Genomic DNA, 24,230 nt, shown 5'->3' on the forward strand with positions numbered 1-24,230 from the left:
GACCACTACTTTAAGTCTGATTATTCTTGGTAGAATTCTGGTCCTTCTTCAGGGACTCTTTCTCCAAAATTACCTGGCTCAGTCAAGGAAGCTCATTGACATGTCCTCTGGGTCAGATATCTGAATATATGATGGTGTAGTCAGAGTTGGAAAGAAAATACTGCAGGAAAAAGGAAGTGGAGAGCTAATTCCACTACAGACATAAAAAAAAGACTAAATTTTAAATTAGATACTTTGAGTTTTTACACTTTTGACTTTGCAAAATGACCTGGTCTGAATTTCCTAATGTGTTTGATTACTTGGAATTACCATCCATTTATAGAGTTTCTGATTTCATATTACTTTGGCACATTTAATTTAACAAGTATTTAAATAGCATTCTTAAATCTCACCCTTGTGAGACAAGAATAGAAATAAAAATCTCTTCTAAATCTGTCTAGGGTCAGCATCACATTTACAACCTGAAATGAAAGCAAATTAGCTCAGTACAAGTGAAGAAGGCATGTGTAGGGCAGCAGCTAGGAGGGTGAGGAAGATATCATCTATGGGCATAGATCTGGATATAAAAATTCTAGAAAAATCATATACAGCCTTAAAAAGAAGAGGCTCTCGACCCAGAATATGTGTGTTCTAGTCTGATCTGGCATGCTCAAGCTGTGTAATCCTTGGCACTTATGCTCCCTTAGCATGAATTTTCTTATCTAATTGCATAAAGCAAACCCTATGCAGGTCCTTCATCTTTGATTTAGCATTGAGAATAAAATGAAATGTTGTGAGTGTTTGTAGCATTGTGAATACAGCTAGATAATTATTTCTTTACAAGCTCACCAATGTAGTCTGGGCTGCAATAACTTATAGTTATATTCATAATGAAGGCCTATGACAGTATAATAACTACCCATGCTTTCTTGTAGTACATAGTACATTTTCATTTTCAGTAAGATATTTCTCACTTATCTGAACATTTCAACTACAGTCTACTAAATCAGAATCTGTTGCATGAACTACCATTTATCAATGTGCTAGTGTCTTATTTTTATTTTTCATCTGAAATATGTAACTTTGGTAGTTTTTAACACAATGTTTTAAATTTTTTTTTTTTGGAAACAAATCAGCATGTGTTTACTAATGACTTAAGCACACATTTCATTGTACTAATTCCCACAGAGTGTAGTAAATGCTTATGTGGTTTGTTGGAACTCACCTTAGATATAGGGCTACATATGATAATAAGGAGAATATAATTCAATTCAACAATTATCAAATGCCCTTCATTTGCAGGTGATTGTTAAGAAAGCAGTATAAAACAGGCCACAATTATATTCAAAAGACATTTAATTCTGCAGATAATTATAAATACATTTTAAATTTGAAGTTAATTGTTCCCCTATATCCAAAACAAAATATGAGAAAGGAAAATACACCTAACGTAAGCCAAAGGAAGGTTTTGACTTTATGGTGAGTTGAAGAATGTCATTTTGAAAATTGTGATGCTTTGAAATTAAAAACAAGAATGCATATTTTTGGGGATGGAAAGGGGTTTGTGAAAAACATGAGATTAGTTTAAATAAAATCAAGAATTCAGGTTTCGGGGCAGTAGGCTAGGAATTGTGCATTATAGAAGCAGTTGTTACACAGTGGTAAAACATAATATTTGAAATAAAATATGAGTTTTGAAACTTGAAAAAGTGGGCTACTTCTAAGAAAATGTGGAAAAGGTGGGGCACGCCCAAGATGGCCGAATAGGAACAGTTCCAGCCTCCAGCTCCCAGCGTGAGCGACACAGAAGACGGGTGATTTCTGCATTTTCAACTGAGGTACCAGGTTCATCTCACTGGGGCATGTTGGACTGTTGGCGCTGGTCCGCGGTTGCAGCCTGACCAGCGAGAGCTGAAGCAGGGTGAGGCATCACCTCACCTAGGAAGCATGAGGGGGAAAGGAATTCCTTTTCCTAGCCAAAGGAAATTGAGACACACAACACCTGGAAAATCGGTTAACTTCCACCTTAATACTGCACTTTACCAAGGGTCTTAGCAAATGGCACACAAGGAGATTATATCCCACACCTGGCCCAGAGGGTCCCACGCCCACGGAGCCTCCCTCATTGCTAGCACAGCAGTCTGAGATCTAACTGCAAGGCAGCAGCGAGACTGGGGGAGGGGCGCCTGCCATTGCTGAGGCTTAAGTAGGTAAACAAAGCCTCCAGGAAGCTTGAATTGGGTGGAGCCCAATTGAACTCATCTCTGCACCAAGCAGACCTAATAGACATCTATAGAACTCTCCACCCCAAATCAACAGAATATACATTCTTCTCAGCACCACATCACACTTATTCCAAAATTGACCACATAGTTGGAAGTAGAGCACTCCTCAGCAAATGTACAAGAACAGAAATTATAACAAACTGTCTCTCAGACCACAGCGCAATCAAACTACAACTCAGGACTAAGAAACTCAATCAAAATCGCTCAACTACATGGAAACTGAACAACCTGCTCCTGAATGACTACTGGGTACATAACGAAATGAAGGCAGGAATAAAGATGTTCTTTGAAACCAATGAAAACAAAGATACAACATACCAGAATCTCTGGGACACATTTAAAGCAGTGTGTAGAGGGAAATTTATAGCACTAAATGCCCACAAGAGAAAGCAGGAAAGATCTAAAATTGACACCCTAACATCACAATTAAAAGAACTAGAGAAGCAAGAGCAAACACATTCAAAAGGTAGCAGAAGGCAAGAAATAACTGAGATCAGAGCAGAACTGAAGGAGATAGAGACACAAAAAAACCCTCCAAAAAATCAATGAATCCAGGAGTTGGTTTTTTGAAAAGATCAACAAAATTGATAGACCGCTAGCAAGACTAATAAAGAAGAAAAGAGAGAGGAATCAAATAGACCCAATAAAAAATAATAAAGGGGATATCACCACCGACCCCACAGAAATACAAACTACCATCAGAGATTACTATAAACACCACTATGCAAATAAACTAGAAAACCTAGAAGAAATGGATAATTTCCTGGACACTTACACTCTCCCAAGACTAAACCAGGAAGAAGTTGAATCCCTGAATAGACCAATAGCAGGCTCTGAAATTGAGGCAATAATTAATAGCCTACCAACCAAAAAAAGTCCAGGACCAGACAGATTCACAGCCGAATTCTACCAGAGGTACAACGAGGAGTTGGTACCATTCCTTCTGAAACTATTCCAACCAATAGAAAAAGAGGGAATCCTCCCTAAGTCATTTTATGAGGCCATCATCATCCTGATACCAAAGCCTGACAGAGATACAACAAAAAAAGAGAATTTTAGACCAACATCCCTGATGAACGTCGATGCAAAAATCCTCAATAAAATACTGGCAAACTGGAATCCAGCAGCACATCAAAAAGCTTATCCATCATGATCAAGTGGGCTTCATCCCTGGGATGCAAAGCTGGTTCAACATATGCAAATCAATAAACGTAATCCAGCATATAAACAGAACCAAAGACAAAAACCACATGATTATCTCAATAGATGTAGAAAAGGCCTTCAACAAAATTCAACAGCCCTTCATGCTAAAAACGCTCAATAAATTCGGTATTGATGGAATGTATCTCAAAATAATAAGAGCCATTTATGACAAACCCACAGCCAATATCATACTGAATGGGCAAAAACTGGAAGCGTTCCCTTTGAAAACTGGCACAAGACAGGGATGCCCTCTCTCACCACTCCTATTCAACATAGTCTTGGAAGTTCTGGCTAGGACAATCCAGCAAGAGAAAGAAATCAAGGGTATTCAGTTAGGAAAAGAAGAAGTCAAATTGTCCCTGTTTGCAGATGACATGATTGTATATTTAGAAAACCCCATCGTCTCAGCCCAAAATCTCCTTAAGCTGATAAGAAACTTCAGCAAAGTCTCAGGATACAAAATCAACATGCAAAAATCAAAAGCATTCTTATACACCAGTAACAGACAAACAGAGAGCCAAATCATGAATGAACTCCCATTCACAATTGCTTCAAAGAGAATAAAATACCTAGAAATCCAGCTTACAAGGGATGTCAAGGACCTCTTCAAGGAGAACTACAAACCACTGCTCAGTGAAATCAAAGAGGACACAAACAAATGGAAGAACATACCATGCTCATGGATAGGAAGAATCAATATTGTGAAAATGGCCATACTGCCCAAGGTAATTTATAGATTCAATGCCATCCCCATTAAGCTACCAATGAGTTTCTTCACAGAATTGGAAAAAACTGCTTTAAAGTTCATGTGGAACCAAAAAAGACCCCGCATTGCCAAGGCAATCCTAAGCCAAAAGAACAAAGCTGGAGGCATCACGCTACCTGACTTCAAACTCTACTACAAGGCTACAGTAACCAAAACAGCATGGTACTGGTACCAAAACAGAGATATAGACCAATGGAACAGAATAGAGCCCTCAGAAATAATACCACACATCTACAGACATCTGATCTTTGACAAACCTGAGAAAAACAAGAAATGGGGAAAGGATTCCCTATTTAATAAATGGTGCTGGGAAAATTGGCTAGCCATAAGTAGAAAGCTGAAACTGGATCCTTTTCTTGCTCCTTATACAAAAATTAATTCAAGATGGATTAGAGACTTAAATGTTAGACCTAATACCATAAAAACCCTAGAAGAAAACCTAGGTGATACCACTCAGGACATAGGCATGGGCAAGGACTTCATGTCTAAAACACCAAAAGCAATGGCAACAAAAGCCAAAATTGACAAATGGGATCTAATTAAACTAAAGAGCTTCTGCACAGCAAAAGAAACTACCACCAGAGTGAACAGGCAACCTACAGAATGGGAGAACATTTTTGCAATCTACTCATCTGACAAAGGGCTAATATCCAGAACCTATAAATAACTCAATCAATTTTGCAAGAAAAAAACAAACAACCCCATCAAAAAGTGGGCAAAGGATATGAACAGACATTTCTCAAAAGAAGACATTCATACAGCCAACAGACACATGAAAAAATGCTCATCATCACTGGCCATCAGAGAAATGCAAATCCAAACCACAATGAGATACCATCTCACACCAGTTAGAATGGCAATCATTAAAAAATCAGGAAACAACAGGTGCTGGAGAGGATGTGGAGAAATAGGAATACTTTTACACTGTTGATGGGACTGTAAACTAGTTCAACTATTGTGGAAGACAGTGTGGCGATTCCTCAAGGATCTAGAAACAGAAATACCATTTGACCCAGCCATCCCATTACTGGGGATATACCCAAAGGATTATAAGTCATGCTGCTTTAAAGACACATGCACAGGTATGTTTATTGCGGCACTATTCACAATAGCAAAGACTTGGAATCAACCCAAATGTCCATCAGTGGCAGACTGGATTGAGAAAATGTGGCACATATACACCATGGACTACTATGCAGCCATAAAAAAGGATGAGTTTGTGTCCTTTGTAGGGACATGGATGCAGCTGGAGACCATCATTCTCAGCAAACTATTGCAAGAACAGAAAACCAAATACCGCATGTTCTCACTCATAGGTGGGAATTGAACAATGAGATCACTTGGACTCGGGAAGGGGAACATCACACACCAGGTCCTATTGTGGTGAGGGGGGAGGGATAGCATTAGGAGATATACCTAATGTAAATGACGAGTTAATGGGTTCAGCACACCAACATGGCACATGTATACATATGTAACAAACCTGCACGTTGTGCCCATGTGCCCTAGAACTTAAAGTATAATAATAAAAAAAAATCATGACCCTATCTACAAAACAAAACAAAAAAAAGTGGAAAATAAGTTTATAGCTATCGTTTCAGAAATAACATTATACTTTTCATTTATAAAATTGGTTTCATATATAAAGTAGGGCCTATGGTATGAATGATTCTGTTCCTCCAAAATTCATGTTGAAACTTAATCCCCAATGCAATAGCATTAAGAGATGGAGCCTTTAGGAGGTGAGTAGGCTGTGAGGGCTCCACGATCATGGAAGTGTAGTAGCATCTGTATAATCGGGATTGAGGGAGAAAGTTTGTCCCTTTTTGCCCTTCTGTCCATTCTGCTATGTGAAGACAGCGTTCACCCACTCCAGAGGATGCAACAACAAGAAACCACATTGGAAGCAGAAAGTAAGCCTTCACTAGACATCAAATCTACTAGCACTTTGGTCTTGAACTTCCCAGATTTCAGAACTGTGAGAAATAAATTTCTGTTGTTTACAAACTGCCTAGTCTGTGGCATTTGGTTTCTATGGATATTTTTTGAAATGACTGGAGAATAACTGAGCAAAAGAGTTGGCCTAATTATCTTCTCCATTTATTTGGATTTAAAAAGTGGTTAAATCCACTTTTTAACTTTTTAATTATAATATAATTTTTAATTTTAATCCACTTTTTAATTTTTGGTGATTGCCTTGATTAAGACCATCCTGGCTAAGACGGTGAAACCCCATCTGTACTAAAAATACAAAAAATTAGCTGGGTGTGGTGGCAAGTGCCTGTAGTCCCAGCTACTCTTTCTATATCCGAAAGATATAGAATGGTAATAAAATGAGAGATATATATACACATTCATAGCCGTAAAACAGAACAGCTTATAAAATACAATTTTATCACATAACCTGCTGTAGATAATGATACATCAACATCTTAAATATTATCAATCTAGTAAAATATGCAGTTCGGGAGGCTGAGGCAGGAGAATGGCGTGAACCCGGGAGGTGGAGCTTGCAGTGAGCTGAAATCACGCCACTGCACTCCAGCCTGGGAGACAGAGCGTCACTCCATCTCCAAAAAAAAAAAAAAAAAAAAAAATTATACCTTAAAAGTGAGGGAAGTAAAGGGATGTAAGTGATAAATTTGACTTCACAAAAATTTAAAACTTTGCTCTGTGAAAGATCCTGTTAAGAGGATAAAGAGACAAGCTTCCAATGAATAACTAGTATCTGGAATATATAAAGAACTCTCAAAACTCAACAGCAAAAAAAAAAAAAAAAAAAAAAAGATCTGATCAGAAAAATGGACAAAAAACATGAAGAGAAATTTTGGACATTAGAGAAACACAAATTAAAACCACAATGCTACAGACCCTTTAGAATGACTAAAATAAAAAGTCTTGATAATACCAAATGCTGGTGAGGATGTGGAGAAACTAGATCACTCATACATTGCTGTTGGAGATGTAAAATGGCACAGTCATCCTGAAAGCAGTTTGAGAGTAGTTTTTCTAAATAAAACCAAATTAGCAATTACTATACAACCCAGCAACTACATTTTCAGAAATTTATCCCAGAGAAATAAAAACATGTTCACACTCAAACCTGTAGACTGATATGTTGCTTATAGCAACTTTATTTGTAATAGCCCCAATAGGATCAACCCAGACATACCTCAATGGGTGAATGGTTAAACAAAGTGTGCTACATTCATACCATGAAATTACTATTCAGCAATAAAAAAGAATGAAGTATTGATATACAAAACAACTTAAACGAATCTTCAGATAATTATGCTGATTGACAAAAGCCAATATCCAAATGGTTAAAAACTATATGAATCTATTTATGTAACATTCTTGAAATGACAAAATTATAGAAAGGGAGATGAGACTAATAGTTTCCAGGAAACAGGGAAAGGAGCATGGTTGTTACAAAGACAACATGAAGGATTCTTATGGTGATGGAATTGTTCCATATCTTTTTCTTTTTTCTTTTTTTTTTTTGAGATGAAGTCTTGCCCTGTTGCCCAGGCCGGAGTGCAATGGCGCGATCTCGGCTCACTGCAATCTCCGCCTCCCAGGTTCAAATGATTCACCTGCCTCAGCGTCCTGAGTAGCTGGGATTACAGGCACCTGCCACGACGCCCAGCCATTTTTTGTATTTTTAGTAGAGATGGGGGTTTCACCATAATTGGCAAGGCTGGTTTCGAACTCCTGACCCCATGATTTGCCTGCCTCGCCTCCCAAAGTTGTTCTTTATCTTGAATGTATTAATGTCAATATCCTGGTTGATAGGTAGCGCTAATGTTTTACAAGATGTTTCCACTGGAGGAAACTGGGTTAAGGATACACAGAATCTCCCTGTACTATTTCTCGTGGTTGCTTGCGAACCTATAATTACCTTAAAATAAAAATTTTAATTCAAAAACCAGTATAATTCATGGTTAAAAGTCCAGGCTCTTGAGACAGACTACCTGGGTTCAAATTCTGACTACAAATTCCAATTCCTAATAGTGTCATCACAGGCAAATTTATTTATTCTCTCTGTACGTTAATTTCCTCGTCTTTAAAATAAGAAGACTAGAATTAACCTCATAAGGACTTACTTACCACAGCTTGAATAAATTAGTGTTTGTGAAGTACATAGAACAGTGCTTCTTACAGATTTATACTCAATAAGTGTCAGCTATATGTGCCATGATTATAATGGTTATATATTTTATGCATATGAATGAATGGATATTAAAAATATTTGAAAAGCTTTCATGGGATGGGTGCATACCAACTATAAGAGTTACTTTTTGTGCTAGAAACTGGACTGACATGAAAGATAAAACTTTATTTGTGCATATTTTATATAAAAATTACAAATATAATGCAAATATGGCAAAGTATTCGTAAAAAATACTGGTTTTAGTTATTTATCTTTTTTATATGATTATATAATTAAGAAATTTAAGTTTTGTTCTTGAAAAACAGGTAAATATATCTTATCTTTGGCATAAATATTATATATTATGTATGTATTTCAATTTATTTTATATTTTATATTTGTCTTAGGACATCATGTAATGCATCAAAAACACATTTTTATAAACTCATTGCATGATTAAGTCTTAAACATTTTCCAGAAATAAACTCTTTTCATTGCATTCTCTTGATTTTCCATTACTTTATAACACAGAGTATATTAAATCTAATTTTACTTTTTATTAATGACTGAAGAAACATTATTAAGTAGATTTATTTTATGACTATAAATTAGTAGTATTCCCTGACCCTGAATTATTAAAATTTTCTGAATTTAAATTACTCTCTGAATTATCCCAATTGTAATGATTTTTGACATGGTTGTTGAAATCTGATTTCGCCATCTTTGTCAGCTGTCACCCTCAATTGAAGGCATCTCTCGGTTTTTTCTTTCATCTACACCTATAATATTTCCCTTATAATAGCCAGATATTAAAGTTGAAAATAATAAGAAAATAAACAAACCAACAACCCTATTTAATATTTTAGACATTTTTCTGAATTAATGGCCTGACTGCACTTGTATATATCTTTTTTTTCTGGAAAAATGTTTCATAAGATTAATTATTACTGTGGTCTCTGAATGCGTCCCCCAAAATTCATATGTTAAAATTTAATCACTAATGTAATAGTATTAAAAGATGCCTTTGGGAGATGATTAAGTGATGATGGCTCCGCCCTCATGAATGAATTGGTGCTCTTATAAAACAGTCTTCAGAGAGCTGCCTGACTTTTATGTTCTTTCTGTCATGTAAATACACAGCATTTGTCCCCTCTGGAGGGCACAGCAGCAAGGTGCTATCTCAGAAGCAGAGAGAAGCCCTTACCAGACACCAAATCTGTGGGCGCCCTTGTTCTTGCACTTCCAGCCTCCAGAACTGTGAGAAATAAATTTCTGTTCTTTATAAATTACCCAGTCCCAGGTATTTTCTTACAGAGGCAGAAGTGGACTAAGACAGTTATGCTTATTCTTTCACCTTCTATACATTTATTTCACTAACTGCCATTTAAGTGAAATCAATAACTGTCTTCATCAACCATGGTCAATATCATTAACAGTTTTTGCAGACCTAAGCGAAATTCAGAGTACCATTTACTAAAATATGATATTTTAGTTACTTAATGTGTATTTTTTCAAAAATTGTTAACAACACAAGTAAACCTTAAATGAATGATAATCTACTCATGCTAGCCCATATATAATCTGTTAATGTATTAGCAATATCATTGTCCTTTTTGATCAAATTCTTTCCTGTTTAAACAATATGTATAGGGTGTCTAGTTAAGACCAGGCATTTTTGTAGGCACGAAATGTACAGAAGTAATTCACATGATCCCTGAAATTCACATGGTTACCATTTTGGACATCAAGTCTCATAAGCATTGCTTATTTTAAACTGATAAACAAATGGGAAAGTACAATTATATTTATTGTTGAACTTAAAATGCTAAAATTATTATTACACATCTCATTTTAAAATAACATAAATTTTAGATAATATATTCTGATTATGTCAGAGTGCTGTCAGAAAAGGCAAGTACAAAGAGGTAGAGAATAAAATAGTGGTTACTGGGGACAATCATAAGGGGAGAGAATGGGGAGATGCAGGTTGGAGGATGCAAAGTAGTAGATACATGGGATGAACACATCTAGAGATCTAATGTATAATATGAGGGCCATAGACTATAGTTAATAATATTATATTGTATTTGGGATTTCTGCAAAAAGAGTATATTTTAGGTGCTCTTGCCACACAAAAAATGGGAAACTATGTGAGGTGATGTATGTTATTTTGCTTCATCTACATGTATATCAAAACATCATGTGGTACACCTTAAACATGCATAATAAAAGTTTAAAAAGAAAAGACAATAGAAATAAATGTATTTAAGATCAAACCATGCATAATCTATTGTGTTAGTTATAAGAATCTCCCTATGTTGCCGGCGCAGTGGCTCACACCTGTAATCCCAGCACTTTGGGAGGCCGAGGCGGGCAGATGATCTGAGGTTGGGAGTTAGAGATCAGCCTGACCAACATGGAGAAACCCCGTCTATACTAAAAATACAAAAAATTAGCCGGGCATGGTGGTGCATGCCTGTAATCCCAGCTACACCGGAGGCTGAGGCAGGAGACTCGCTTGAACCCGGGAGGCGGAGGTTGCAGTAAGTTGAGATCGTGCCATTGCACTACAGCCTGGACAACAAGAGAGAAACTCCATCTCGGGTTGGGGGGGGGGGGGAGAACCTCCCTATGTTTAATAAGTAGTAAAAGAAAAGAAGATTTATAAATGTAACAGTTTATTAATGCAATCTGGCAAATCAGGGTTGTTACAAGAAATATTTTTTACTTACTTATGTTATTAAATGTTTCTTTCAGAAATGTAAATTGCTCACTTAGTATGTAAAATAACCCACTGGCCTTGTATTCATTTGATCTGCACTATCTTTATCTCCATCTGTTATATATAAGTCTGTCTGTCATCTCTCCCTCTCTCATATATATATATATGACTTCTATTGTTTAGAAAACCTCAGTCTCCTAGGTCTGTCTGTTCCATTTGTAGACTTGCAGACTACAACTAAATAAAGCACGCAACCAGTAGATTTCTATTCAAACACAATATGAAGCTTTGTTCTTTCACACATAGTAGTGGAGAAATCCACTGCTTAAGGAATTTTATTATGATAAAGTATGTGTTATGATAGAAGAATGTGAATGGTACTTTAGGTTAACAAAAGGAGAATAGTGAATCTGACTTCCAGGAGTTATGGAAGTCTACCTGGAGGAAATAATTTTTGAGTTAGGTCTCAAAAGTTGATAATGAATTAATCAGGTAAAAGATAGGGGGCTTCTAAAAAAAGGAAATTCAGGAGAAATGACACAGATATGAAGCTGCTGGTTATCAAGGTCTAAAGCAGTTCAGTATTTCAGCACACAAAAATGAGTGCTGAAAAGTTGCAAGAAATAAAGTTGGAGTGAAAAAAACAAAAAAGGTTTCCGATTACCTAAGACGTTTTACATCATGGCAAGTACTTTCCTTTTATCTTTTGAAGAAAAAAAAAAACCACCGAATGTTTTTAAGTATAAAAGAAGCCTGGTTAATTTGAATTCCACATAAATCACATTGAGAGTGGAATAGCAGGATGGATTTACAAAACACCACACTGGAACAAGAGATCATTTTGAGGGCCACCGAAATAATTCAAGCTAGAGTTGATAATGACTAGAACAGTAGTGTTTGAAGATGAAAGGGTAGATTCCAGAAATATTTGGGCAATAATATTGATAGAACTTGGTGATTAGTAAAGAATAAGAGAAACAGAATAGTTCTATTGGTTATCCTAGTAAATTACCCAAAACTTAGCAGCTATGAAACAACAATAAACATTTATTATCCTGTACAGTTTCTGTAGGTCTGGATTCTAGAGCAGCTTACCTGGGTGGCTCTGGCCTGAATCTTCTCATATGGTCACAATCATGATGTCAGCTAGTGCCATATATCAGCTGGCTTGACTGGAGTTGGAGGATCTGCTTCCAAAATAACTAATTCACATAGCTGTTAGCAAGAGCTTCAGTTCCTTGCTGGTTATGGCAGGAGAACTAATTTCCTTGCCAAGGAATAGCTCCATAGTGTTGCTTGAGTGTTCTTATGAAATGGCAACTGGCTTTGCCTACAACCCATGATTCAAGAAGGAAAAAGCATAAGCTGGAATCCGTTTTACAGTCTAGCCTTGAAGTCATTTGTGCAATATCTTACTGGTTATACAGGTGGGAGGTGGCTACACACAGCATGAATAACATGAGGCAAGACTCTTTGCAGACACAATGGTCAGTAATGAACCACACATTTTTGTCTTGGGTGTTTAGGTGGATTATGGTGACATCAACAAGATAATCAACAGAACGGGGCAGGGGTATTGTGGTTGGTTGTTTGGTTTAGTGTCTCTGTGTGTGTGTTTCTGGAAAGTATAAGGTAATAAGTTAGATTTTTGAAATTATCCAACAAATGCCTAGTTATATGCTTAGGAAATGTAAGAATACATTTAGTGATGGAAAAATTAATTCAGGTACCATCAGCATTTAAATGGAACATAAGATCTTAAGGTTAGCTGAATACATCCAAGTAGAGCATAAAAATAAGATGTGAGAAAACAACATTGTTTCAAAAAATTGAGCATGAAAAGAATTAAGCCAAATGATTAGGGGGTAGAAACAAAAAAGAACACTGTAGAAATAAATGAAATACAAAAGTTATGAAAAAGAGTTGTCAGCGGTATCAAAGAAAGCAGAAGTATCCAGTGAACCAAAATATACCCATTGGATTTGGCAATACATATGCTATTAATAATATCGTCAGAGCAATTTCAAATTTGGGAATGTGGGAACAGAAAACAGATAATAGAGGGTTAGGTACAGGTAAATCAAATAAAACTGTGCATAATTATGTATCAGTTATGTTCCAGTCTGGAATCAGAGATCCTTCAGAATACTTAAGACAGAAGAAATTTAATATTGGAAATTGATTATATAGGCGAAGGAATTGCTAAAAAATCAAACAGGAAACGATGAGGGAAATCAGAGATTAGCCATCTTGAAAGTTACTACAACACCTTTGTTGAGGAGATAAAGAGGTTGGGGTTACCAAAACCCAGTAACCAGGATCTCCTGGAGGAATTTTGAAACATTTTTTGTAGGAACTGCAGCCATAAAGAAGCAGCTAGTGTTGAACATGCCTCATTGGCAGATTGTGAAAAATACCGTTTCTTCTCCCTTCGTTCTTCTTTCTTCTGATAGTGTCTCCAACTGGCAAACTATAGTTAAAATCAGCTGACTCAAGAATCTGGGAGAAGTATTTCTCCTGGGGTTAGCCCCCACGTGATACAAAATGGGAATGGGAGAGAAATATATATGAGAACAAACAGAGGAGCAACTGACAAAACTATTTTTAGCTAGCCAACCTTGTAAAGACAGACCAAATTGGAAGTCCCATGTGAGAAACTTAGTAGAACTTTAATGCATAATGAAAAATAAATTTCACTGAAAATATTTCAAAGACCAAGGCCTATGCTCTAAGTAAAATACCTATAAACTGAAGAGCTTTTATCTCAGCACATTCAATGTAGAAAGATTTAGCCTGACTTGAAATAATTGGGCTTGATATTATCTCTCATAATAATGGAAAGCATTAAGAATTCCCTGCACAGAATACACTCATGAAAGATTTAGAACTCATTTTATTTCTAATTAAATATTGCCTTTCTTTATGATTCAGTGAATTTTTTATTTTAAAGATATAGAACTATAATAAAATGAGATATATATACACATTCATAGCCATAAAACAGAACAGCTTGTAAAATACAATTTTATCACATAACCTGTTGTAGATAATGATCCATCAACATCTTAAATATTATCAATCTAGTGAAATACACAGCAGTGTACAACTGTAGTGGTCATTGTTGAAGGTCTCATAGCATGCATTCCCCTCTACCTGAATCAAGACAGAATCTTGATTTAGATCAAACATTTAATAATCTTACATTTACACTTCATTTTTGGTTTTTTTTTTTTTTGAGATGGACTCTTGCTCTGTCACCCAGGCTTGAGTGCAGTGGCACAGTCTCAGCTCACTGTAACTTCCACCTCTCAAGTTCAAGCGATTCTTCTGTCTCAGACTCCCAAGTAGCTGGGAATACAGGTGTGTGCCAATACTCCTGGCTAATTTTTTGTATTTTTAGTAGAGACAGGGTTTCACCATTTTGGTCAGGCTGGTCACGAACTCCTGACCTCAAGTAATCCACCTACCTTGGCCTCCCAAAGTGCTGGGATTACAGGCATGAGGCACCGTGCCCAGCCTATTTTATTTTTAATGATGAATAATATACATATTTATGGGTACACTCTGATGTTTTGATGTATGTATATATTGTGGAAAAATTAAATCAAGATAATTAATATTCTATCATCTCACCTATTTCTCATTTTTTGTGGTGAGAACATTTAAAATCTATTCTTTTAGCAATTTTGAATTATACAATACATTATTATTAACTATAGTTACCATGCTGTGCAATATATCCCTAAACTCTTTTTGTAAATATAATGAAAGGTGCTGGCCCTTTTCTAAGTAGGAAAAATATATAATACATCAATACACACAACAACTTGTATACAATATTGGATTCTCAGACTGAGTAATGTCAATGGGGTATCATTTATTCAAAATCAAGATACAATTTAAGAGAAAAAAATCACTAGAGTTAATGAACATCATTCAAAAAATTTTAAATAGGTCTAACAGATATCCCTATTCTTCAGTGAGGGAAAATTTATCATCAGGTTCTTGGTTTGAGACATTGGCTTGGAGAAATGAAATGTTAGCTCAGAGATGATGACTATAAGCTCATTCATTCCAGTATCCATGAACATGTGACTTGTATAAGTTTTGTAACTGATTTTAATGCTGGATTTGTTTTAATTTTGCATATTCAATCTTAGAACTTTTCAAAGATACACTGTATATATTAATATATGATTTATGTAAAAGAGTCTATACTTAAATACCCTGAGGGAGGGGAGAATTAATTTGCATTCATCACACCTAAGACAAATAGTTTGAGTTACTTTTGGAAATACTGTATCATACATTTGTTCAAGGTTCTGATAATAAAACTGCACATGGATACAGACACTAAGGCCAGATTAACAAAATGAAAGACACATAATTGAATTGTGAGCATGTTGCAAACTTAAAGTTTGACATCTACAATAAAAATTAGGAGAATTTGATAAATTTTCTCTTTGATATCCAATAAATGTTTGTTTTATAGGTGAATGCACTGACTGTTATAGACAGAACTCCTTTTATAAGGTGACTAGCAATGAAAATTAGCATATATATTCAGACCACATTGGACATTTTTATTGCCCAAACCCTTCTTCTAAGTCTTTGAATCCCCCATTATGTTTTCATATATAATTTTATACCAGCACGATGTTATACTATTTTAAGAAACCAAACCTTTTGGCTTTGTAATCTATAATGAGTCAAAATGTATTAAGGAAACAAAAGCTTTTCCTTGTGATAAAGAATTGTCTGCTGCTTCTCTGGTGTTGTTATGTAACAAAAACACGAATAATAAAAACATTAATAAATCTGACTAATTTATTTATAGTGCATTAACAAATGGACAATTGAAGGTAAACACATAAATCAGGAAAAGTGTCCTCTAGCTATTTTCTCTATAGACTAGCACTCCTTTTTTAAAAAAAAAATTTAAAAAATTATATTGGTCAGAACCTTCGCTCCCTGGGCAATGGCAAGAGCTTCGGAGACCAGCCCTTGGGGACAGAGTCAGACGCACTGGGTGGAAAAAAGAGCAAGCATGTGGCACATTTGGTCCATTGTCATGTGTGGGTATGGCAGAGGGAGGGGGGACTCTAGATGGCCCTGCATCTAGGGCCTTCTAGGGACCCAGATATACCTCCTTGGGCAAGGCTCACATGCCAAAGCAAAGCAGATGAGGCCAGCCTGGCTTGGGGTGAGGGCTCAGTGCCTCTTAGCCTTGCCCTGGGGTTCTTGGACCTTCCGGAAACTGAGACACATCAGGCCCACGTTGATGGCACAGGTAATGATGCAAACGATGCAGAAATCATAGAGCACAAAGAACAGAATCCAGGCCAGGTAGACAGAACCAGCCAGAGACAGCAGGGAGCTCAGCAGCAGCAGGACAGAGGCCCAACGCGTCCACGGGCAACCTAACAATAGCTGTAGTGTGTAGAAGATGCAAGGGAATATGTTATTGTATTGATTGAGGATGCTGTCCTGTCCCAGCACGTGCTGCACCAACCCTAAGCCCCTGCCCTACCTGGAGGAGATGATGCGCGGGACAGCTAATGGCGGTGCCCATGTCGCAGAGAGCGCGGTAATCCCGGCCCAGGGCGCTCGCGGCCTTCACGTGCAGCGCGTAGAGCGATAGCACTAAGTCAGTCAGGCAGAGCGCGAGCCGCACCCAGCCAGGGTTCCCCCCAGTACTCCCCATATCTCCAGGTCACCCCTCGAGGTGCCCGCGGAGAAAATCAGCAGCCACGGAGCAGGGGCGGGGCAGGGCCTAGCATTCCTTTTCTTATGATTAACACATTTGTACATGAATGAGAATAGTTAAAATGTTTAGAGCTCTAAAGTATTCTTATTCAATGCTGAAGTTTTTTTGGTATTAGACTGCCTATTTACAGGGAATTTTTAAATGGAGAAGGAATAATTTGAGCTATTCCTGGGAAAGGCTGTTAGTATTTTTTGATCGACACATCAAAATTGTAAATATTTATGATACAGAAAATAATGTTTGGACATATGTATACATTGTAAAGTGACTAAACTAAGCTAATTAACATAATCATTACTCACATATTTATCATTTATTGTAGTTAGAACATTTGAAATCTACTGTGGTAACAATTTTTAAGTATATAATACATTGTTATTAATTATAATCACCGTGTTGTATGACAGATCTCCTGAATTTATTCCTCCCATCTAACTGAAATTTTATATCCTTTGACCAACATCTCCCCAATACTCGCCTCATCTTTAGCCTTGGGTAACCACCATTCTACTTGCTACAGCTGAGTTCAACCTTTTTAGATTCCACATATAAGTGAGATTATGTAGTATTTGTCTTTCTGTGCCTGCCTTATTTCGCTTAGCATAAAGTTCTCCAGGTTCATTCACATTGTCACAAATGACAGGAATTCCTTATTTGTTAAGGCTGAATAGCATCCCTTTGTGTATATGTGCCACATTTTCTATTTTCATTCGCGCTGATGAACACTTAGGTTGAATCTGTGTCTTGGTTATTGTAAATACTGCTGCAATGAACATGGAAGTGCAGATCTCCCTTCAACACGCTGATTTCGGTTACTTTGGATATATACCCAGAACTGGAATTACTAGTCATATGGTAGGTGTTATGTTTAGTTTTTTGAGGAACCTTCATGCTGTTTTCCATAATGGCTATGCTAATCTACCTCCACATCAACAGTGTAAAGGCACATAGTATTTTTTAGCACATAGATATATTTAAGGGTGAACATGTGCTTTAAAGAGGGACACATCAAGTTTTGCTGTACATCTTAAATTCCTATAGTATGCTTTGCTTGTTTATTATACAGTTAACCTTTGAACAATATGGGGGTTGGGGCACCAAACCCCATGCTGTTAAAAATTCTGAGCATAACTTTTGATTCCCCCAAAACTTAACTGCTAATAGCTTACTGTTGACCAGAAGCCTTACTGGTAAGGCAGTCAACTAACACATATTTTGTATGTTATATGTATTATATACTGTATTCTTACAATGAAATAAGCTAGAGAAAATAAAATGTTATTAAGAAAATCATAAGGAAAATATATTCACTACTCATTTAGTGAAGTGGATCATTACAAAGGTCTTCATAGTCATCATCTTCATGTTGAGTAGGCTGAGGAGAAAAATGGAAAAGGAACAGTTGGTCTTGCTGTTTCATGGGTGGCAAAGGCAGAAGAAAATCCATGTATAAGTAGATCCACACAGTTCAAACCTGAGTTGTCTAACGGTCAACTGTACAGAAAAACATATACATAAATGGTCTATTAAATAATAGAGCAAGATTATGTCTAACTATTAACAAAATCCAAGACATGAAGATAAATCTAAAAGCATCAATTTCTACTTTTCCATGTTATGTGAAAAAAAATTCTTACTTGTAAAAAGGGGTTAAATATTAGACGAGAGTTTAAGTCAGTGATTTTATTCTTGGGGGAATCACTGTGGAATACTAAGAAGACGTGTTTTGAAAGAGCTTAGTATCTGTGCTTCCATGAACCTCCATTTTTCATAGATTTGAACTACCGTTATTATTTTACCATCTGATACTTTTTTGACATTCATGCAGCAAATATTTCAAATGGGACATTATGCCTTAAAAGGACAGATAGCTGAAAAAGAATATGCGATCCTCCTCTTTTCTTTTCACAGTAATCACAACTTGGCCTTTGATCTGACTTGAGATTCTTCATCTTCTCCACAACACAGTGGGAGGAGGCTTCTTCTGCTGGAATTCAGTAGGGCAAGATGCCATGTGGTAGTAATAATTGCTTCCATCTCTCCTAATGTGGAGCCTTTAGATACCAACTATTTGATAAAGACAGATGTATAATACATTTTCTGGATTTTATCTCCAGTTTTTTTCCTGCAAGTTAGCATATTTTTTTTTCTTTAAAAATTTCATGTCAGTGGACAGGAACAGAATATTTACAGAAAAATTTCAAAGAGTTTTTTTGTAAAGATGCACCCCTAGTGATGAAGCATTTGTGCCAAGAATGATAAGGGTAGTTTCCCTATTGTTCACACAGCAGGTTGTCATCTTTTTCTTCTTAATAGGGAAAGGTCTTATCCTTGGTAATGCTGCATGAGTTGCTCAGTTACTTGGCAACAATAATAAAAAAGACACAAGCAGTAAAGGGCTCATCATCAACATCATGACAAATAGTAGGGCCTCAGCTGGTTTTAATGGCCATATGGAGGCATTAAATTTCTTGTTTTCAAGTATTAAATCCATTGCATATGATCAGATTAAGCCCCGGTATGTGCAAACATTTGAAACATTTCAGCTGCTGTATTTGAACTAGTATGTAGAAAAAAGTGAATAAGTATGAGGCGCTTGCCTGAATAAACAAAGCACCCCACAATGCACAAGACAGACATAGATTTTTTCCAATTTAAATATCAAGATACATATCTCAGGCACGTTCTTACAGTCATGACCAGTTAATATTATGAAGCAATATACTGTATGTATGATAATGCCTGTTGTTAAGGAATTAATAAATAGAAAGAAATACTTTCTTAAGAAATACTGCCATTAATAAACAAAGAGTGAAACCAATTAGAAAGTGGGGGAAATCCAATATGGCATCCCAACACTAACAAATGAAAATACCTGTAATAAAAGTGAAAAACTTAACCATACTGAATGCAAGAGGGAAAAGAACTAACCTAAATAACTTTGGAAAATGGGAAGTTGACTGAATACTGTAAGAATATAGACAAAAAGAATTGTGCACAAATGCTGTTATCTAGTCAGTAAATGCATTTCTTATGGGGGTATTGGGGTAAGACATCCTGAAACGAATTTTTGTGTACTAGCATTGAACAAATAAGTAAATATGTAGTAGATAATAAAAACTGGGTGCCTTACTGCTATAGAAGGCAATTACAAATAAAGAAAGGAAAAAAACTAAAATGATCCTTGTGATGTTGAATTGGAATCTGAGGTGTCAGTATGAACTCATTATGCATATACAAACACAGGTATATAAAAATACATATGTGTGCACATAGGCTAATACACAAATATTTACTAGTCCTGTCTGCTGAGAAGCCTAGAAGCAATAATGCTCCTGTAGTAATTAGCATATCTGGTGCCCAGATGTTGGTTTCTAAGCACCATGCCTCTATTAAAGAATCAGGGATCCTTGGAAAAGTGGTTCATTCCAGGGCAGGGGTAGAGGAAATCAAAAGGAGCTTGAAACATCTTATGGTACCAGAAAAGTGAAAGTTCTCAAAAAATATGGGAGGAGGTTGTTGAAAGAGCACAGAAGTCAACCTGAAGGAGCTCCTAATGGCCAAAGCTTTGAGCAACAAAATAACTAATGACAGCATCAGATAATAACCCAAAGAATAACATAAATATTTATAAAACAATGATGATGATAACAAATAATTAATTAAATAAGTATATGGAAGAGATATGACAGCTTTTCCTTGTAGCAAAATTGCAATTAATAAATGCATAAAGGAAGAAGGAAATAGAAAGTATCACTAGGCAGATATCACAGTGGTTATGACTGCATATATGATCCATTGAAGGGTGCTAGAATAAGTGGGCAAGGGTTTTGGGGCAGAAGATGTTTGTATAGCCTCAAAGTATTTCTCCTGAGATATTTGGTCACTATAGAAAAAATAGTTATAGTTTTACAGTTGAAATTTCCAGGAGAGACCACCTAGATGAGAAGAACAAGGTCAACATCTCTAGTAATAAGGCACATTGACATCATGAATGCTGTAATATGGAGCATTGAGAAAGACATGGCACCATTTCCATGATTCTCTTTTCAACGATGTAAGACACCTAGTCTAATACTGAGAATGTACAAGGCACAAATTGATGGACATTCAGCAAGATAACTAATCAATACTCTTCAGGGCTATCAGGGTCATGAAAAATAAGGAAAGGCTGAGGAACTGCTGCAGATTGTAGAAATCCAGGGGAAAATAAATAAATGCAATATGAGATCTTTATTGAGACTCTTAAAAGAACATTAGTGGAAAAAATGGTGACGTTTGAAGGTGCCGAGACCAGCTCGGTCATGGAGACCCTAACCCAGTGGTGCTAGAGGAATTAAAGACACACAAACAGAAATATAGTGTGTGGAGTGGGAAATCGGGGTCTCACAGCCTTCAGAGCTGAGAGCCTTGAACAGAGATTTACCCACGTATTTATTAACAGCAAGTCAGTGATGAGCATTGTTTCTATAGATTATAGATTAACTAAAAGTATTCCTTACGGGAAACAAAGGGATGGGCTGAAATAAAGGGATGGATCTGGCTAGTTATCTGCAGCAGGAACATTTCCTTAAGGCGCAGATTGCTGATGCTATTGTTTGTGGTTTAAGAACACCTTAAGCAGTTTTCCACCCTAGGTGGGCCAGGTGTTCCTTGCCCTCATTCCGGTAAACTGGCAACCTTCCAGGGTGGGCGTCATGGCCATCACGAACATGTCACAGTGCTGCAGAGATTTTGTTTATGGCCAGTTTTGGGGCCAGTTTATGGCCAGGTTTGAGGGCCTGTTCCCATCATGAATGAGACAGTTAATTTGGTTAATGCTGTTATGATAATGTAAATTTTCTGGTTATGGTAACACCATGGTTGTTTAAGATGTGAATGCTGGAAGAAGCTAAGCAAGGGCTATATTGAAACTTTATGTTCTATTTTTGCAACTTTTCTGTAAGCCTAAAAGTAGTTAGAATTAAATGTTTTAAAATTTGCTATTATAAAACAAATTCAGAATGTCCACTTCTAGTTGCTATAAATAACTATAAAAATAGGCAATATATATGAAGTAACTGTTTTCACACATTGGAAAACAGCAAAGAATTATGATTCCTGAAAAAAGGAAACTAAGTGAAATAAGCCTCCAGATAACCCTGGATTTTTGCTTGGAGACAATATCTAAATTGTGGTGCAAGGAGGATTAACCAAAACAGAACACAATGGACTTACTGAACTGATGACACAGTGATCAGAATTTGGGAATAGTCAGACTGCTGGAATTTGCAGGGCAAGTTGTTAGAGAAAAATGAGCTATGTATAATTAATGCTTCAGAAATCTGCAGAATGGCCCTCTTTGGTCTTTCACTGAACGCTAAATTGCTTATGTGAAGGGCAGGACTCCATGAATTAGGGCAAAGAGCAACTACTAGGGGAATAAAAAAAATTATTCTAGAGATCAGTGAGCTGAACAACTACTGGAACACAAACATGGCTGGGATATTTTGATAGTAAATAGACAGAGGGGGGAGTCCTCTTTGAGAATGCAAAGCAAGTGAGTAGAACTTCCAAAAAGTCTCAGTCATAAAAATAGGCCGAATGTCATCCAAGAGTGATGGCTACCGTAGACCATCCCTAGCAAAGCTTTAAAATGGGCCCAGAAAAGACTAGCATGATATGCAAATGAACTAACTGCTTTCCTAGTAATTTTATTAGGGAAAATAACAAGATACAGTCAATCACAATTTAGCATCCATAATGTCCAGTATACAATAAAAAAAAACTAGGTGTGCAAAGAACTATGAAAATGTTACTGACAAGAGGGAAAAGATAACTTGTAATTAGGAGAAAAATCAGAGATGACAGAAATAGTAGACAAATACTTTAAAACATCTATTGCAAATGTGTTCATTTTTGATTTCTGAAGAAACAGCTAAATGATTTCAGTACATAAATTGAAACTACAAGAAGAAGCAAAATTATTCCACTGATAGAAAATAATTCTTACCAAAATCATGGCTGGATTTTCTTATAGAAGTCAATAAGCTGATTCTAAAATGTATATGTTACGTTTAAAGGACAGTTAAAGGAAATAGCCATGAGTCCTGAAAAAGGAAAAAAAATTAGCATACTTGTGCCATTTGACTTCAATATTCACAATAAAGATACAGTAAGCAAATCAGCGATTATCCTAAAGACAGGAAAATATATCAAAATAGAGAATCCAGAAATAAAATCAAATTTATATTATCCATTACTTTTGTCTTTTCCAACTAGTTAATCTTCATTTTGATTCTATTTATGCTGAAAATGTGTGGTCCAATATTGCGGATCATATTATTTCATTTTTTGTTAATTTATTGTGATTTTCTTTTTGACCTTTATAATATATAATTGTACCATGGATCTAATTAAAAGCTTGTGCATTCTCTATTATAATAAAGTTCAGTATGTGATTATTACATCAACCTTATTAATTCTATTCTTCAGATCCTCCATGCTCTTATTTTTAGTCTATTTGCTCTGTCGTGGTTGACAGCGGTGAATTAAATTTTCCTACTAGTAAAAAAAATTCAATCAAATTAGCAAATAAATTTAATGGGAAAATGAAAATCTTTCCAATGAATTGTGGTAGAACAACTTGATGAACATGAACCTTGGCCATTATCTAACTCAATACAAAAATTAATTTGTGTTGCATCATAGACGTAAAACCAACAGCTAAAATTAAAACTTCTCAAATACAAAATAGCAGAATATCCTTATGTGCGGAGAGTAGTCAATGATTTCTTAAACAAAAGCCATAAAATATTAACAATAAAATAAAAAATGATAAAACACAATTAAACAAAATTATAAAAATCTGCTCAATAAAACATATAATTAAGAAAATTAATAAGAAAGCTACAGACTTAAATATGATATGGATAATACCTGTATCTGACAAAATACTTATATGGAGAATACGTAAACAACAACAATAAAAAATAAAATTAGTAAAAATAGGCAAAATATTTGAATAGGCACTTCAGAAAAGAAAGATAAATACAGGGCATATAAGCCCTTGAGAAAGTATTCAAGCACATCAGGAACGTTCAAATTAAAACCAAAAGTAGACAAGAGCATTCACCTATTAGAATGGCTAAAATTTAGAAGATTGATGGCATAAATTGTTAGTAAAGGTGTGAAACGACCAAAACACTGATAATTTGTATGAGTGTTGCAACAATTTTGAGAATTGTTTCAGCAGTTTCTCATAAAATTAAACATACTCCTAGTCAGAGAAAAAGACTTGACGTACAATGGAACAAATATGCAAAGACAACAGATTTCTTGTAGAAAATAGGGGTTGAGAATGAAGGAACATCTTG

The 24,230-nt window shown here is 35.9% G+C and overlaps 1 pseudogene; it reads right to left on the bottom strand.

Annotated features, from left to right (window-relative positions):
* Nucleotides 1-16,422: 16,422 nt before the first annotated feature.
* On the bottom strand, nt 16,423-16,812 carry LOC104664214 (annotated as a pseudogene).
* Nucleotides 16,813-24,230: the final 7,418 nt, after the last annotated feature.

Source organism: Rhinopithecus roxellana, chromosome 7 (assembly GCF_007565055.1).
Source record: "Rhinopithecus roxellana isolate Shanxi Qingling chromosome 7, ASM756505v1, whole genome shotgun sequence".
Lineage (NCBI taxonomy): Eukaryota > Metazoa > Chordata > Mammalia > Primates > Cercopithecidae > Rhinopithecus > Rhinopithecus roxellana.